The 14,540-nt window shown below is 41.2% G+C and overlaps 1 protein-coding gene across 1 annotated transcript in view; it reads left to right on the top strand.

Annotated features, from left to right (window-relative positions):
• The window catches only part of EYA2 (EYA transcriptional coactivator and phosphatase 2), an 87,911-nt gene that overhangs the window by 37,190 nt on the left and 36,181 nt on the right, over positions 1 to 14,540 (top strand).

Below are 14,540 nucleotides of genomic sequence, written 5' to 3'. Positions count from 1 at the left end.
ATAGGTGTGGAGGTAAGTCTTCTTACGTCTGTTTTGCTCATCAAGGCATTAATTGCTGGCTTAGACACTGAATCTAGCACTAGCATACCCTAGCAAAACTTTGCATATAATCAGTATAAGCTTGCCTTTCTGCAGAAACTTTTTCTTTTTTTTTTAATTAATTTTGTGACTGCATACCTGGGTTTGTTAGCGTGTGTTAGCGTGAATTCCAAGATTCTGAATGGAAGCAAGACAGAGGTGGTTTTACACTTCATGCAAACAGTACTGTTAGTATTATACTTCTGCTTTATGCTGTCCTGAACAAACTGCTCTGTGGTTAAACTGCCCTGTATTCTCTCCACTAGTTTTTGTTTAAAAAAAAAACAACTGATACCTTGATACTAGAAATTTTTTTTTTAAATGTTAAGACATGACTGATACCTGCTAAGATACATCTGCCTATTTTAACACCCAAAGTACCAATGTCACTAATTACCTACAGACAACTGAGGTAAGGTTCAGAAAAGCAGAGCTGAAAGGAGTTTTTTCCTCAAGGTTACTGAGCTAGGATTTAGTAAGTTTAGAGTAACTTTTATTGTTGTCTAATCGTAACTGATTATAAAATAATCAATTGGATTCTCTTAAGGCTTCAGAGACAGTGCCTTGTGCTTGTAGCTTTGCAACATTTTGGTTTGTTGTGCAACCAGGAAGGCCAAAATACACTTTTTATTTCTAAAAATAAAGTTATTTTCTTGTCATTCCATTTGAGAAACTGTATGAAACACCGGCTCTCAGGAGATTGAATTTTGACCTGCCAACTCCAAGAAACTCATGAAAGAATTTAAATCTGAATTGCCAAGAAGAGTAAATGTAAATGGTGGAATTTCATTTGTGATTCCTTTTAGCCAATTTCTAGTATGGTATTTGATTTCTTTGAGCATTTTGTGCTGTTGTTCAGAAACCTGAACTGCATGTGGTAGGTTTTTGTTATTTGACTGGTATTTCATGTGCTTTTTCCTCCACTGTGTACTGTTCCTGATATTGTGGACTGTGTTGGGTTTTTTTAAGTTATTTGTTTCTTTTCCTGGGACTTGCTGAATCATTAAACATGAATTGAAGTAGTACTGCTAAAATTTGGATGTACTCTGTGTAATCTGAATTTAAAAACACCTGTCCAGGCAATCCCACAGAGTGATGATAAATTCTTACAAAACAATAGCAGATGAGAGGAACTGTAGCATAACCATTTCAGCTTTATCAATCATTTTACTTACAAGAGGAATAATGAGTATATTCTGAGAAATGGATTACATCCTTAAAACATCAGTTTATCTCTCTGCCTTTACCTTGAGTCCCCTGGGGGTGCAGTTTCATTCCTCACCTTACCTCATATTCTGGGTTCGTTTTGGTGTTTGTATTTAATTTGACTAGTAAGAAGTAAAGATTATATTTTGTCTTCTGCTAAACATCAGCATACCTGCATCTGAAAGTGCCTTGCATTACGCATGAATTGCCATGAGCGCGTGAACTGAGGCAAATGTTAGAAAAACATTTCCAAGAGATCAGAATGCAAATGTTCTTGCATTTATCTTATTTTATCTTTATATTATCTTATCAAATATCTTCAGTCTTGTCAAGGATGTGACAGTAGCACAAATGAACATACCTCAAGTAGTTTAAAATTGCCCAGTTCAGGTGCTGGTGAGTGGGAAGAGTCAGGAAGCCTGTCAGCTACGCAGACTAAATGTGCTGCACCCTTTCCTGCTATGGTTATACATATCCAGACTCACTAGTTTAAAAGCAGCTCAGGTACAACTGCAGCAGCTCTCCCAGCAGTGGTGCTAGTCCATCTGTACCACATGCACGTAAGTTCTCTGAGAGGCTGGAGGAAAAAAGTCACTCCAAGTGGAGTGGCTTTGCTGGAGGGAAGACAAATGCACATGAGGATAAAGCTCTGCCTTGGCTCTGTCCTTCCCTCGGAGATTTTGCAAGGCTTGGAAAACCAAAGAGGAACTGCATGACTTTCCCAAGTTCTTGTAGAAGCCATGGAAGGGGAGAGAGATCAAGTCTCTCACTTTACTTTTTGGTATTTTTCGGAGTCTTTTTTTAAAACCTCTAGGCAGAATGCCCTTTTGTGTCATTACACGTAGCTATCCCCCTTGCAAAACTGTCTCTGTCAATTCTCTTGGTTCTTCTCAACCCTCAATGTGAAAGGTAGACACACACATCCAGTTAGATTTTAAGTCTGAGAGCAAATAACATCATAAACAGTTCTGAAAACTGGGAAACAAGGTAAAATCCATTTTTTTTCTATAAATTATTTAAGAAAGCTGAAGACAGAGAGGTGACCCTCTGCTTTGAGTTCAAGTGCTACTGTTTTGTCATAGCACATATCTCTAACACTGAGATGGTTTCTGTGGCTTGAATGCCTCATGGACATGCTGAAGACACCTGGGTTGAATGTGACACACACGCACAAAAAATCCCAAAAAGTAGCTTCTTTTTTTTGTCACCTTGACTCCTACAAGTTTCACCTGTCCTGCTCCTGACAGGAGTTCAGGTTTTGGCTTCTGTTTTGCTCCTTGAACATACTGATCTTGTCTTGAGATTGTTCTACACTGTCAGCAGTGGAAGTCGTCTCTTTTTAGTAAAGCTGTGGCTTGCAGTTACCAGGAGTTGTAGGTACTGGAGACAGCTCCATTGATAGGCTGAAGTGCTGAGTCTGTGCTCTCCTGGGGCAATAGCAGCCATGCTGCCTCTGGACTAGCTGCTATGTGATTAGATACTGATGGCTGTAACACCACTGTTGACAAAAGTACAGGCATTTTCTTTTGCTGCCTTGGAAGATCAGTGTATTCATGTCTAGGTTTCTGTTGCTTTTTGTTGCCCCAGAACACACCTTCCACATGTGCTTCTTGTTAGCTTAGAAGGGTCTGAGCTGTTTGAGAAGGCGAACTCTTGACTTACTTGGGACTGAAGTTTTTAAGATGGCTCCTTTGTTCAATCAAGAGATTTAGACAAGCAAATTTTGTGCATCAGCTCTTCAAAATGTTACACTGGCAAATAGTGACACAACAATGTGTTGTACCAAAACAGGCTGGGAGGAACTTCATACATATGTGTATGAGTCTGAATGTGCCCAGAGTGCTTTCAGATAATGTTCCCTAGGGTGATGCTATGGTATTAGGTGAAGTCACTTCTTTTCAGATTTGTAGGCCAGGAAGATCATTTCAGCCAGCTCACTAAGCCTTTAATGCAAAAGAAAACAGGAAAAACAGTTTCTGCAAGTGACAGGTGCTTACTCCAAGGCAAAGGGAGCAGGAGTAAATGTGTCTTCCTGTTGTAAACAAATATTTCCACGCTGCTTCTCCTCGCTCATGAGAGTAACAGTCTGAAGCTCCCTGATCGTACCGTTTATTACCTTGCTGAGTGCTAGTGAAAGGTTTGAGTGAGAAGCCAGGAGCCTTCCTGTGCTGAGTGCTACCAAGGAATGTGTGCTCAGTGCTTTCCCACGCCACAGCACTTGGGGGTGGGGAGCTGATCACTCAGTCTCCCTAATGCAAGCAAGCAGCTCTCTGTGCTGCCCAGCTCCAGGACCACTGAGACTTCTTCCCAGTTCACGTCAGTCCTTTTGGTCACCCCGTTGCTGACCCAGGGAGGCACTCTGAGTGATGGGCTAAACCAGCTGAAAAGGGCAAATTTTTATTTACATATTTTTATAAATCAAATTTCAGGCCGGAGGCTTTAAGAATCAAAGTCTTAGCCCCCACTTCAAGGGCAAAATGTCTTTTGCATCACGCTGAAAGAGCCATCTTGAAGAGGGTGACATGCATGGGATCATCAAGGAAAGGTATCTCCAGGAGCGCGTGCTGCTGTTTTGCGTTTTCAAGTGTGAGGAAAAAAAATTCTTAAGTTACTCTTTGTTAGTATTGTAAGATGGTAGTAGCTCAAGTGCATACATGGCATAACTTTGGTATTGTTTGCCTCCATTGAGAACCAGCTCCCAGAGCAACATAGTGAAGTCATCTGCAAGCGGGTATGGGTGATCAGACTGAATTCTGAGCAAATTGTGCAGCCTATGTGATTTCTTCGCACTGCCCCCCTCATCTATGAGTTACATGGTCCAGCCAGCAAATAGGCATCCATCCTAGGTGTGTTACACCAATGACCAAGGAATAAATGACATCTTGAGTGACAGATACTTTGTCTCACAGGGCTCTAGGACAAATGTTCTTCTTCCTAAGTGCCAGCGTATTTGGTGCTGGTTTGCTTCCTCTCATGTTTCTTTGGTACCAGCAGTAACTCTGGCACATGTCAAGCTGCAGCCTCACCTCCCTGATAGCTGTTGTACGTACACCATTCTGAAGCCAAATTCTGCTCTCTTAAGATCTGTTGGTTTTCATTACAAATGCAGATGATGCAGGTGTAAATGGGGTGGCATTCAGCTTTTCATCTTTACTCCTGTTATCAACTATATGCTTGTTCTTGACAAGAGGAGAATTCACTAAAACAAGATGAGGATAGAAATGCTTTGGTCTTAAGTGGAAAAGAAAAAAAAACTTTTACAGCAAGCCAGAAGGGGAAAATCTATTTTCATGCTTCCCTAGCATGAAATAAATTAAATGTGGAAGGGGTTTATAAGCCAGATAGCTAATGCAATAGGTCACATACACATATAAAGATGAGATTGGCAAGTTCCATAGCTCATAAAAGTGACATGAAACTATATCACAAAGGTACTATAGATTGTTTTATAATGAAACAAAGATATTTGAAATGCATGTGGCCAATTTGGGAATGCTACTCATTTTTAGTGTCATGAATCAGAAGAGGATGTAACAGCGTGCATTAGACTTTTGTCTTTAAAGTGATAACATTTTTAATGCTGGTAAATAAATGTTGCTTCAAGGTCTATGCTGTTTCTTAATCAGTCCTCATGTAAGTGTACGATTACAGCACCAAATCCCCAAACACCACCCTGGGCTAGATATTAGGAATATATTGTGCTTTTTAGCACAATTTTTTCTAAGTTTACATTTTCTGAAAATTTAACAGTTCAGTGATTTGCTCAGACTTCTGGTGAAATTATTATTCAGTGGTAGAAACTGAACATAAGACACAAAGATTATATTCAGCTTCTGCCTCAAAGAGCTTACCATCTTAACTGGCAGTTGAGGAAGCTGCTTGTTGCTAAGGGTGGGGGGAGAAATCTTGGAATATAAGAAACTTACCAGTTAGTGAGCTAGTAAATACAAAGAGAAAACTGTGCCAGCACATTAGCTGACATAGAAAACTGTCAGCTATGTGGAGTGCAATAGCAGCCAGCTTATAGAGCATTTCCTGCGGTTGCATGAGCATGTGTTACTCCTTTATTGCACATCAGGCCATCTCTTCTCAGCTTGTCATTAATTCCTAGACAATGCCTTGCCCTTCAGTTATTACTGCTAAAATGACAGCTGGTATGAAAGTACGAAGTTGCACAACAGTTAAAACTGTGGCCAAAGACCACTGTGGATACTGTCATTGGGCAGGAAATGATTTGACCACTCTTCAATTTTTTTTTAATATCCAAATCTATCTACCCGCAAAATACTTTTTACATTACAAAGGAAAATTCAGTTATGTAACTGGGATAACTTTTGTTTGCCAAGGAATTGCAAAGCAGTATTGAGTTTGGTACAGACTTAAATTTGGGGCCAAAGACCTTTGGTACTGCTAAGCATTTTTTTTTCTTTGTAGAGTCCATTCTGATCAGCTGTCAAATAATGAATTAATAGAAAGCAGCATTTCTTCTGTGCAATGCTGATTTGAAATGGACTAATTGTATATGTTGCGTATGATTGTGAAATTAATTGCTTATGAATTGTTCTCCTGGCTTGAGGCCAAATAAAATCTGAATGTTTAATTAGAAATGTTTTGATATGCTGGAAACATTTTGACTCTTGTTACTATCTGGATAATCTAGACACATTTTTTTCCAAGAGATGCCTTAATTTCTTTCAATTGTATGCCAGTTTGTGTGTTACATATTAAATATGAGGCAATAAATATCTATTTGGCATGAATAGTTAGCTCTGTGTGCATGAATTTTGCAAAGGAAGTGGCATGTTTAATTTTAAGCTTGACTCTTTAAGTACTTAGTGGTGAAATGTGTGAGAAGGGGAAATTTCAATCTACACTTGAGAAATAATGGATCGCAGTTTGGCATACAGTTAGCAAATCCATCTGAAGTCCCAGAAAATAAAGGAGAGTGAGAGCATGTTCTCAGCAAACTGCCACTGAGATGCCTTGAATTCATAAAATTAAAACCTCAGTAGAAAATGAGTAGTGTCTTTTAAAAGCTTCTGTTTCACAGCTGATTTGCATTAGTTGCCAGTCTAAAACGTGGCAGTAAAGCTGCGCTCCACTCCATGGTGAGTTCAGCAGGGAGAGGCCTCTCTTCAGGAGGGGTCAGACCTCACTTTTTACAGTGTAAATACAAGGTTCCTCAGAATAACAGCACAGTCTTCCTTTCAAAGATTTTTAAACACCAGGGGCTGACCATGCTACATTTACTTTGTTTTAAAACAAGCTGTCTTACAGGAGAGGGAAGTCAAGGGGAGAGGCAGTGTTGACAGTGATGCACTGTAAGCTGCAAGGATCTGTGCTACTGCTACCCAAAGGGGAAGCCTGCTTTAATTTTTCCCATTTACTGTTTTTGTGAGGTTTCATTCAGAGCTTATTCCTTAGTCATCAAAGGGGGGGATTTGGGAAGAGGTTGTGCTATTGGAAGGAGCAGACACTAGGGTAGATGGCCCTGAAGCTAGGGGAGCAAATGTGTGTTTGTAAGGGAGATGGGCTGACAAATCATATGTCGTTTCTGCTGTGTCTGGGCTCAGCAGGGGTTTATTGTCAATGCCTTTGTCCCTTAGGAACACCAGGGTTTGTGGTAAGATTTAAAGCTTGTGTTGGGGACCCAAGTTCTCCTGGCTGAATAGCACCCATGGAAACTCAGAAGTAATGGCAAGATTATATTAACTGTAGAGATAATAGTGGTACAGCCAAAACCAGGAATCCTCTCTGAGATGGAGCATTTACTTTGGAGATATTGTGTGTGTGCTGTCTGCTGAGGTACTCAAGAGGAGGTTTCACCAGAGGAATGTGTGGAGGAGGGCTCTGCCACACCCAGCTGTCTGCTGTGAAGAGCTGGCTTGCACTTCATGAGGCTTCATCCTTCTAGCTTGTTTCATACATTTTAGAGTGTCTGTCCAAATCTCTGTGCTTAAGAGCCGCTACAGGTAGTTTTAGAAGGATATGTTTCAGCGTAAGACAAGTCACCAGTTCACTGCAGGAAATGCTGGATAAAATTCTCTGGTGGTCCTGTACAAAAGATCAGACTTGATATCCATAAAGTCTAGCTGGCTGGCTGCGTGTTCACACTGAAACAAAATGTGCAAGTGCTGCCCAGTAGTGATGGTGATGCTGTTTGTACATCATCGCCACAACTGTGAACCTTGCTTATGGATTAGGGTAAACAGAGTTAGAGAAAGTATAAAGGAGGAGTAACTGCATTAGAAGCAGTAACTTGAGCATCTTGGCCTCCTATCAGTGCAGAAGTTTTGGAGAAATTGCAGAAAATGAGTACTTTGAAATGTTAGTTTTGCATATACTGAGGAGGAGGAACTCTTTCCTCAGTGTGAAGAGCAGGGTGGAAGGAATCTTGAGAGTTTTGTTTGACTGTCTGTCGATAGGCTTGCAGAAGATGGTATTGGGCAGATGGAAGCAGCCATGACAGTCATGAATGAGAGAGAAGCAATAGGCTAGGGGGACAACAGTAAAAGAACTGGATAAAGAAAACACGGTTTGTTGTACGATGAGGAAGCGGGAGCCAACAGAGAAGACCAAAGTGATGTTTCCCTAACCTGCTGCTTGACTGTTGGGAGCATGTGTGGAGGTCAGACAGAAAACTCAAAACATGAGTTAATGCCCAAAATCAGTGTAGAAAACAGTCACAGAGGTGTTCGGATGTCACGGAGACTTCTGTTTGTGGATTTTATTTTCATCACTTTTCTAGGATGTAAAAAAAAAACAAACCCAAAACCATAGGATGGTAACAGCTTGGGTAATTATAAAATTGGCCTTGATTATTCAGCTTATCGTGCAGTTGGCATAAATAGGCTAAAATGTTCTAGAAGCTTCACTGAATAGTTCATTTGGTATACCTAATAATATTTTCTTGAAAATACCTAGAAGGCAATAGAAGAGCTAGTGTACAATTACATGTAAAAATCTTTATCAAGAAACATAGTTTCATAGCTGCATAGTCAAACACTGGAAAGTTAGGAAATGTCAGATTCATGATGCTGGTGCAGTACTGATACCGCTTTCTGATGTGTCTCATTTCCAGGCACTGTGTGAGGCAGTGCTCTGATAGAAAAAATAGAATGCAGTCTACAATCAAAGACTGTGATGATGTTTGTGGATAAATAAGGTCTGACCCTGCTTCAGTTAGCATAGGCTGTGCAACTCGAGAGTTTCTTAACTGCTGTGCTGGCATTGGATAACTGTCTTGCATGGGCTTTTTAATATGTAATTTGGGCGCGCTTTCTATTTATATTGGCAGGGTTTAAACACTGAAACTTCTGCACTACAATACTGTCACCTCTAGAACTACAAGAATACCTGCACTGTCTGAAGAACAGTCCATTGACAGTTATTAAAAGGAGGAGGATGCAACCTTGGCTTAGAAAGTCTCTAACTGGCAGGTTAATTGAAGTTGACAAGGCAATACCAGGGCAAAAATCACTCCTCTGCTTTTGACCTGTTTCTTACTTTTCTCTGAGCATCCGCTGTTGGCCACTGTTGTGTTTGGTGGTTTGGGGCTTTTTTTTTCCTGGAGGCACTGCAGTACTAAAGCAGTGCATAGAGGGGCTGGAAAAGCCTTGGGGCAAATATCTGGCTTTAGAGTGTTCAGTTGAGTGTTACCACCATCCTAAGTAATGGCTGAAAGAGTGGAGACACTTGCCCAGCTTGCTCTTTTCTTTTCCATTGATATTTAGAGATTCACCTTGCTCAAGGGGAAGGGAATTACTAAATAAGTAGCTATGCTCCCAAGCCAGATTTTTATCCCCAGCTGCATGGCAGCGGATGTTTTAGGGCTAGTTAGATTTCAGTGCTGACCTGGGAATTGGAATCTCATAGCTACTAAACAGCACAGGAGGTGGCAGATCCAGCTTTCCTTTATCATGGCTTGTTATCTGTCAGTGGAGGATTGTGTCCAGGATGAAACTACAGCTGGAGGAATCTTTAATCTTTAGTGTCCGTGGAGTCACCCAAATAAAGTCAGTTTTGCTGCTTCTTTCTTCGACAAGGGATTGCACAGAGACAGTCTACATCGTTATCGTAAGGATGTTCGCTTTCTGACCCAAAATGATTCCTTGTGATTTGTTTTTGAAGACAATCCAGTGTGATTTCCTTCTATAGCTGCAGCATCATTTGATAGGAATTGTGTAAAAGGAACACTTTCACAAAATATAATAAAATTTAATTGCTTTCCCATGGTTCAAATCCTGAGAGTAATTATAAACCATCCCAGCACTTTCAACACTATTGTTGAGCTGGATTGAGCTATACAGGTGACCAGGCTCCAAAAGATGGTAAAAGCGAGGCCCTTAAAACTGCTCTGGTCATCACTTATTAAATCTCTTTGAGGTTCTGTGGGTTGAGTACTCCCAGAAGCAGGCAGCAGGGGAAGAGCTTTGACTCAGAAAAACTGTACTGTGAAATGTGGTTTATATCACCATTCAGAGTGCCCTCAAACACCTGGTCAGGCTAGCAGGACTGAATGGGATTGTAGTGGGAGACAAATGGACATATTTTAAATGGGTTGCATATCTGAGAGTATTATCTGCAGGAAGTATTCATATGCTTCTGGGAGCAATGTCCTTTAATAGACACTGCTGATGTCAAGTGCTGTAGCATTGTAGAATCATGCTTTTCATCTAGGTTAATATAGTGCACTCTTCTCTGTACTGTCTGAGCCCTTCCAGACAGAAATACAAGACTTTTTGGGGAAGGGTTCATTATGCCTAATGGCAAACAGTTGAGCAATATGCTGCAAAGTACATATGGGTTGAGTTTTTCATCTCCTTTAACAGGTCAGATAGTCTTGAAATACCTCCACAGCTGACAGCCATGCAACATTTTATGAGTTTTCTTGCCCAATAAATGCAGGCAGATGTTGTAGGATTTGAAACCTTACAAGGCACTGGAGTATAGCTGGTGGGAGGTAATTTTGATGAGTGCTTAACCTCTCACTAAAAAAGTAGCAGCTTGGAGAAGGCAATATTTACTGCAGGAAACATTAGCTTGTCAGAGAGCTAAAGCACTGCAAAGAACCTTTCTGAATGACCATGCAAGTCTTCAGCCAGATGTTCTTCATAGCGTAGAGTAATGCACGCTCTGCTGGGAGTTAGGCCTTTCCTTGCATCAGTCACAGTCAGCATTGTTTCCTGTAGGAAAAGAGCTTGCTGATCTAAGAATACACAAGCCATTATATGCAAGCTAGTAAAATACCTTGCAATTCAGCTGAACCCTGTAGGCATTTATTTTATTAGTGCTAAGTGATCAAATAATCCTTTGAGAGAACTCTCCCTGGAACCACTATGCAGTTCATCTACAAGTTAGAGGAAACACTTAGATCTAAACTTTGTTCATCTATTTCAGGCATATTTAGGAGTGCCCATGGTTGCCACCCTCTGAACACCCTCATCTCAATCCAGTGTTCCATCTTTTGAGTGTTCACAAGCTCACAATTTCTGCTGGCTACCCAGAGGGCTGTGATAAATGTTCTGCTGTCTCTGGCTGTGTCCTCCTCTGATTGTTGAGTACTTAATTGAATACTGGAAGTGCAAACCATCTGTTCTCAATACAGCAGCTTATTCTCTTCTGAGCAGTACAGGAGACTATGAGAACACCTCCCAGATGTCAGGGCTCCTCTGACCTGTGAAATGCAAGGACACAAACCTGATTTTCAAATTGGTCTGAACTATACCACAGGCTGATCCTGTCTCTGTAAGACACCAGTAAGGCTCCCTAAGACACCAATATTCCTATGTCATATTGTGTGTTCATAAGCTGAAAGAAAGCCCTTTTTTAGCAATGCCAGAGCATAGTTTTGAAAATACAAAAAAACCCCATGAATATTCCCTTATTTTCTTTACTTCCTTTTACCTGGAAGGGAGGCAAAGAAATGCAGCCTGTTATTGCAGTGACTGAAAGACAGAAAGGGAGAAACTGAGAGGAACGAGAAGCTGGCATAAAAGTTTTTGCAGGAGCACAGTCCAGAAATTATCATTGACAGTGGCATAGATTTTAAAATACTGGAATTGAAAGGGGAATGAGGGGAAAATAGCAAATGAAATCCATCTGTATGAGAACAGGAATATACCATCAATCAGTTCACAAAGAGTTTCTCTATACATGTTGCCCTTGGACACTCATATAGAGAAGGGCCACATCTACTTATCACGGAAAAGTCATGGCACTGAGTATGTATGGCATACACATGCCTTTTATGCGGTGTCGTTTCATGCAAGTGTGTTTGTGATATACATACTTTACAAGAACATTTACAGTACCGTACATCTGAAGAGCTACTCTACTCTAGAGTCCAGATTGTTTTATTACCAACTAAATGTTCTTTAAGCTACCTGTGAATGAGGGCATTGTGACATTTAGCAATTGGTTTGATTGAACACAGATGTGAACCATATTCTATATGGAGAAGACCCAAAGGGAGAGATCCTAGGCTTGTGTCTGATTTGCAAGTAGGAGTTTGAATGCAATTACTTAACATAGAGCTACCAAGATAGATGGAAACAAATAGCTTGCTCACACATCTGCAGTATTGCAAATGTAAAATCAGCTGCAGTTTGAGATGGTGTGCCGACTTCTGAGGTCAGGAAAAAAGCCAATATATGTGAAAGCAAAAGTCCTGTGGAAATGGGTAGTATACACTCAGAAATGGGAGGTGGCCAGACATTCACATACATTGCTTACGAAGAGGCTTCCTAGGTATGCCCCATTCCCCATTAGCACGGCTTTCTGATGTCATTCCAGTCTCTCTCCAAGTTTTACAAGAAGTGCTATTACCTGGGAAGGCATTTGAAAAAAATTATTACATGGGGAATAGGGCTGAATTGATAATGCCAGTATGCAAGGTCTGTTGATAATTTTCCAATGTTTTTTGAGTGTAAAATTTGCGGATGCAAAACTGGAATTGCATGTGGCAAAATTAATTTTATTACGGAAAGGTTTATTTCTTATTATCAGCTTAGGGAGGGAAAGTGAACATTTGGGGCTAGTTCTGATGTGTGTTCTGAACTGTTCAGTTCTACAAGACTGCTCACAGAAAGTAACTAGCAAGCCTCATTCTCTGTTCATAAAGGGAGAGGATTTGTCCTTGTCTTCATTGCCTGTGGTGCTTGTTTGTTTTCCTTCCATTTGAACCGACTGTGCATCATTGAAAACATGGTCTCTCCAGTCTGGCCTGTGAAGTGGAACAGGAACTGAGATAGAGTAGTCCCCACGAGACAGCTGTAGTCCCCAAAACCAAAGGCTGATGAGATGAAATATTTCTGTACCTGGATCTTCAAGAACTTTCTTCTCCATTTAGAGAATTGATTTTTTTTTTCTCCCATCTTTTCATCCTTGTTCAGCTGGAAAGAACCTCCAAGTCTTTACTAGCTTTGGTTGTTTGGTTCCTCAAGTGTCCTTATCTGTATCTATTCTATTATAACAATACTGAGCTGCTGAGATATACTGAGCTTAGCAGCTCTCAAGGTATACCCCGGGGGCGGGGACAGGGTGAATGTGTTGCATTCTCGAAATGCAATGCTGTAGGGGCAGAGAAAGAGAATTGTGTTTGATCTCAATTTAGACAAGCTGTGCTCAAATAGTTGGTCATATGCTCAAACTCCTACTTGGTCAAAATACAATGACAGGGGCCAGAATAAGTGAAAAACCTGAGCTGCCAAAATCCATTCTGAGGATTGAATTTAAGGTTATAGGAAATACCAGTCATGAGCACTTTTCACAAGTATTTAAATACACAGATAAAAAATGAGGAAGTTTAGTTTCTGTCTGTGTACCACAGTCCTTCTTTTGCAGATCCCCTGGGCAAGAGGGAGCCAGACTCCAGCAGCCTGTAGGGGAACACCCGAACTTGGACCTGGGGTAGCTCAGCTAAAATGGCAAAAATATAGTCTACAAAACCACAATGTATAATCTACCACATAGGGTCTAGTCACAATGTACTGTAGGAAGCTAGGGAGCATGAGTCATTCCCTGTGTTTCACCCCGTCTTCCTACCCTCTTCTCCCTGCTCACATACCTACGCTGCGTGTGCACAGACACACTTGCTTTGCACAGCTGGCGCGAAGTTCAGAGTAAGTTCATTCCAATTGTACAGATCTCTCCTCCTTTTTATAATTCTCTCTGTTTGGAAACCAGGAAGCTATGGTATCATGTGCAGGTAGCACAGCAATAAACATGTTCTCATCACAATTTACACATAAAACGTGAGTCCCTCGAGGTAACTCATCCCCCTCTTGACAGCTTTAATAAAGGATGATGGATTGTTTCTAAATGACAGTTTAGGAAGATCAAAAATTCCCCCCTGTATTGTTTTGAGCTCTGGTGTACAAGAGCTGTTTTGTGTTCTGTGAAAGTTGTTTTTGCCTGTAAGCACTGGGGCTCTATTACTCCCCTTCACAGTGGCGAGAAATGCTTAGTTACCACAGGAATATATTCATCCTGCTGCATACTCGTGACTTTTTGAAAAACTGCAGAAAAGCAAAGCCTAGCGTGGGTGGGAGGTGGGGAAATGCTGATAGCTGAATGTGTTGCAGTCTTCAGGATGCTGCTCTGGGCAGTCTCCCCATATGGGTTGTGTGGAGGAGGAGAGATTGGATACTGATCCACCCAGAGTTGCCTCCAAGGGATGAGTGCTGGGAGGAGGCATCACCTGCACCCACCTGCACTGGCTCAGCTCTCCAAGCCAGCATATGCAGGGGGGCTGGGGAAACCCAGGCCTCCAGGTACCTGACAGTCATTTGCACCCTCTTTTCCCCCTTTCTGCCCTTTTCTTTTTAAAGACTATATGTGGTAGCAAATTTCTTCTGGAGAGCAGAGTCCTCCCTCTTGTTTCTTTTTGGCTTGAGATTTATTTCTCAGTGCGTGTGCTTTGTAGCTGCACTTGGCAGAGTGGAGTTTGTTCAGCTGTCCATTCCCTAGCTAATCTGGCGTCTTAAAATAAAAACAAGCAAGTGGATCTTTGGAGAAAGGTTGCCACATGAAGACGTGCAGAGTGTCATATGGTTAAAAAAGCACTGCTCAAAGTCATTCACATTCTAAAAAAGCAGATAAGAAAATAAGGCTGAGTGCCTGATAAGGGCTTGGTCTGATGGTAGTCGATCGAGGTGACAGAATGAAGCCCAGACAAGAGCCCACCTTTGTCACACAGCACCAAGATTGTACCTCTTTCATTGTGGAAGTAGTGGGTCTGAGTGCTCTTTAGAGCC

This window comes from Falco rusticolus, chromosome 10 (assembly GCF_015220075.1).
Source record: "Falco rusticolus isolate bFalRus1 chromosome 10, bFalRus1.pri, whole genome shotgun sequence".
NCBI classification, from domain to species: Eukaryota; Metazoa; Chordata; class Aves; order Falconiformes; family Falconidae; genus Falco; species Falco rusticolus.
The sequence above is the reverse complement of the archived record's forward strand: the minus strand, read 5'-3'. Positions and strand labels throughout refer to the sequence as shown.